Raw genomic sequence first — 4,583 nt, forward strand, 5'->3', positions numbered from 1 at the left:
TGTGTGTGTGTGTATATATATATATATATATATATATATATATATATAGAGAGAGAGAGAGAGAGAGAGAGAGAGAGGTTAGTAAAATAAATAATGACTAGGGCTGGACATCATTATCATTTAACATGTGTTCCATGCTGGCATGGGTTTGATGGTTTGACAAAATGTGATGGGTCCAAGGGCTGCAGTGTTTGCTTTGGCACAGTTTCTAAGGTTGGATGCCTTTAACACCAACCACTTTACAGTGAGTACTGAGTGTTTTTTTTTTCAAGCCACCAGCACTTGTGAGGCTACCATGCAGTTCACAAAATCCCTGAGAGAAAAGAGGTATCCTTATACTACATGAGGGAATTGAAGTATGAGAGAAGGGGGCTAAGCAGGTTTCTTGTAGTGAAGCTCGATGGTTACTCACATTTAGAAGAGAAAGTAAGAATGATCAGGTGGAACTGCAAAGAGATAATAGTGATGAGATGTCCAGGTAGCCCCTTCAAGGTACAAAGTGAGTGAAAATGAGTGGGGACAGAGGAACTAGGGAGGTGGGTGGATGAGGGTACTTATACAAATTATTTGTCCTTTTAACTTACTGATCAAGATGTTAGATACTAGGATATAACAAATTTTTACAGATATAGAATAGATGGAAGGAAACAGAAACAATGGGATGAAACCATAGAGAAAAGGTGAAGTTGTTTTAGGATAGTTGCTTTTTCGCTGGGTAAAATCTATAGAACTCCCATTTTTATAGATTTTACTCAGTTCTTAAAACTTCTAAGGATTAAAGTATATATAGACCATGCAGTAAAATTCTAGTTTCATGGACATCTTCTCTTGAAAAGGTTGCTGAAGACACTCTTAATATGTATAAAGTAGAGAAATCTCATCAGTTCAGGTTGCAATCTTTTATTATTAACATTTGGGGAGGTGAATGCATCAAATCATGAGGGATTAAAAGCATTTGTTGAGGTTCATTTGGAATCTCAATAAATAACAAAAGTAATTTGGGGAGGGAAAAAGGAAGAGTACTGATCACATTGAAAGGCTTCTCTTCATTATTGACAATCCATTTGGAAATATTACAGATAAGTGAAAAAAAAAAGACTGACAATGTGAAACGAAGGTACAATAATATTACTAATAATGCTCAAGTATTTGGAGGGTGGGAGAGGGTAAGAAGAGATTTTGGAGAATTGTCAATGTTCCAATAATAAAAAAAGAGTCAGTTCAAATGGTTAGAGTCAGATAGATAAATGTTTGTTGCACACCTATTTGACTACGATTGTACAGCCGCATGGTTAAGAAGTTTGCATTACAACTACATGGTTTCAGGTTCAATCCCACTGAGTGGCACTTACAACAAATGTCTTCTGCTGTAACCTTGAGTCAACTAAAGACTTGAGTGAAATTTGGTAGATGGAAACTGTATGAAAGTCTGTCATAGATCCGTCTTGGACAGTAGTTTTAATCCAGCTCCCAGTTTGGCATCACCACCTGGCCCTCATGTACCTTCAGCTGAGTTCCATCTGTTACAAGCGTTCATGCCATGTCTCTGGTCTAAGGAAAACTTCCTCCTCCTACAATAATACAGGCCCTGAAAGAGGTTTAGGACATTACCTTTATTCCTCTGACTAAATTATGGTTTACAAAAAAACAAAATGTGATAACAAAAAGATAATAATCATAAAGTTAATTGGACCTTTTGACATATTACAAGTCAGATTTTATGCAGCGATGTTATAAGTAATAAAGTGAATTAGAGAAATCTGTGGCCTTATGAAAAATACTCATGTATGATAGGAGTAGCTACTGGTTAATTGTAACAATCATCTGGCTTCTACACTAGATGTGATCTAACTGAAAAGACCAAAAAGTGCTATGAATTTTGATTAATACACTCTATAGCATTTGACAGTAAACACTAAGAAGGGCATACAGCCATAGAAACTAGACCAAAGCAGACATTGGTACACAGTGCAGTCCTCAGATCTGTTGAATCCTGTCAAAGTGTCTAAACCATGCTGGCATGGAACATGGATGTTAAATGACAATTATGATAACAGGAAAAAAAAAAGGGCTTGGGTAAAACATTTATAATGCAATAAGTAGTTAATTTGATGTGTGTTAGGGAAATTGAAGGGACAAAAGGCATACAGAAGATTGCCTTCAAATAATTTGGAAGGGGAAATATATTGAGTAAACTGTCTGATAATTTTTCTCTTACACAAAAAATATGCTAAATGTATCATGTAAATCTACTATAAGAACAGACATCCTTTAGAATGGAGTAAAAACCTGAAATAGTGAATGTATATTTCGTTTATATTTGTAGATGGGGTACATTTTAAGTTGAGCTAGAGATCCTGTACTGGTTAAATGGCAATAGGGTGCTGTACCCTTACAAAGGAATTAATATGAATTTATGCTCTCTTATATTGTAAGGGATCAATAAACCATGTACATTTCTATTAGCTAATAAGGTAAATGGAGAGGTGAAGGATGATAGAGGGTGGTTAGTATAGGCTCACTCATATAACAGGGCAGTAACTCCTATGAACTGATACTTTGTCTTGCAGGTGCCATGTAAAATGCATTCATGCTGGTATCATGTAAAAGTGCTCATGCTGGTTGCACATGAGAAGCACCCAGCACATTCTGTAAAGTGGTTGGCATAAGGAAGGTCATCAAGCCTCAGAAACTTTACCAAAATAGACAATTGGAGTCTGGACAACTCCTCTCAAACTGTCCAACCCATGCCAGCATGTAAAACGGATATTAAATGATGATGATGTAAAATGATGGTGATCAATATACTTTCAGTAGATTTTTGTATTAACATATAAATTGTTTAAGCAGATGTCATCAGCTTTGAATAAATTCTGTAATGGTGAGTTTATGTTTTCAATAATTGGTGAGTTTGAAGTTATATTACTATTAAATAAATACAATAGAACACATAAATATATCTGCAACACTTGAGTATGTACTACCCAAATATCAGTCAAAACTGTCCACTAAATAACTTACTGAAACACTCTAAAATCTATTCCAATTTTGCACACCTGTAATCTGATCTGAAATAACATTTGATGGTAATGTTTTTTTTCGTTTTTCTTTTAATGATATTCTTAACACCAATGTTTTTATGATTAAAGATGAAATAAATATGATAAGACTGTTTTACTTTTATGTGATGTTTTATTTCTTAATTTGTTGTATACTATTTCAGAAGAAATTAGGCCCACAATCTTTGATGTACCATCAGAAATGTGAATGTCACATGGTTTAATTTCTATTGATATATTGAAATAACTGGAAAAAAACATATAAACAAATGTTGCACAAAGATTAAGGTGTCTTTTGAAAACAGATGTTAGGATAAAGTGGAATGAAGGCAACAAGACAAGCGGAAAATCATGTAATATGATGTGTTTTCAATATTAGTTAGCAACCGTAGAAAAAACAAACCCCCAAAAAACTACCATAGCAGCATTTGTATCCTTTAGCATTTAACCCTTTCGTTACCAAAACAGCTGAAACCGGCTCTATCTCTGAGTACCAATGTTTTGTTTTCATAAGTTTTGAATTAAAATCTTCCATCAAACCTTAGTCACAATTTATGTTCCTAACATTAGCTGAATGATAACTAAGTTAAATTACTAAATTCTTTGTTATATTTAAAGTGATTGAAAGAATCACAGAGCATCTTAAAATAAATACAGTAACGAAAGGGTTAAAGTGGTTATATCAGGCCCCAAAATATTCTACCCATGTTATATTCAAACTGACCAGATCTTGTCTCTCACACTCACCCCCCAATGTCATTCTAAAAATATACAAGATAATGCCTGATTAATTCAAAATGTAAGTATTACATTTGACAGAGTAATCTGAATGCTAAAGGTTTATTGATGCTGAAAATAGACATTACCAATGTCAATTCAATAAAATAGCAATAAAATATGGACAAACGTTTCAAACAGCAAGTATTCTTGTAGATATCCTGAAATTACTTAGTTAAAGATAGAAAATGGTAAATGGAAATGATCTGATGAAAATAATGGCTAACAACAGCAAAATTACATAAAGAATAGCAATAATTGTTAAGTTGAAGATAATGAGGACTAAAAACACAATTAGTGATTGTTTAGGCATAGGTATTAATACATTTATAGAAACAAATCAGATAATTTACATTATTTACATTTGACGGATATTTGTCCTCATCTTGTATATTGTTAACACAATGTTTCGGCTGATATACCCTCCAGCCTTCATCAGGTGTCTTGGAGAAATTTCAAACCTGGGTTCTCATTCCTAAGGTATTTTTCGATGTTATTATTCAGGTCACTGCCTGGAATCAAACTCGGAATCTTGGGGTTAGTAGCCCGCGTTCTTAACCACTATGCCATATGCCTGTGGGCAATTATGGAGCGAATTTTAGGGCTTATAAATCTAATATTTTCCTATCCTTCCTTAATACTGGTTCCCATATGCTACTCATATCTGCACTTGGTCTGCTTAGGAGGTTGTTGTCTCCTAGCATATGTGCTGCTTCTTTTAGTTTACAAAAGATATGTGGCCCATAT

General features: G+C 34.1%; 1 protein-coding gene across 2 annotated transcripts in view; it reads right to left on the reverse strand.

Moving 5' to 3' along the window:
- Positions 1-884: 884 nt before the first annotated feature.
- LOC106870630 (HIG1 domain family member 2A, mitochondrial) overlaps positions 885-4,583 on the reverse strand; it is an 8,422-nt gene continuing 4,723 nt past the window's right edge. The window contains exon 3 of one of the 2 annotated variants that reach the window (XM_014916769.2): positions 885-1,588. The gene's annotated coding sequence lies outside the window, so the exon portion shown is untranslated. Of the gene's footprint in view, positions 1,589-3,172; positions 3,307-4,583 lie in introns of those variants that run through there. The other variant, XM_014916771.2, reaches the window with a different exon arrangement.

Source organism: Octopus bimaculoides, chromosome 2, assembly GCF_001194135.2.
Source record: "Octopus bimaculoides isolate UCB-OBI-ISO-001 chromosome 2, ASM119413v2, whole genome shotgun sequence".
Taxonomy (NCBI): Eukaryota; Metazoa; Mollusca; class Cephalopoda; order Octopoda; family Octopodidae; genus Octopus; species Octopus bimaculoides.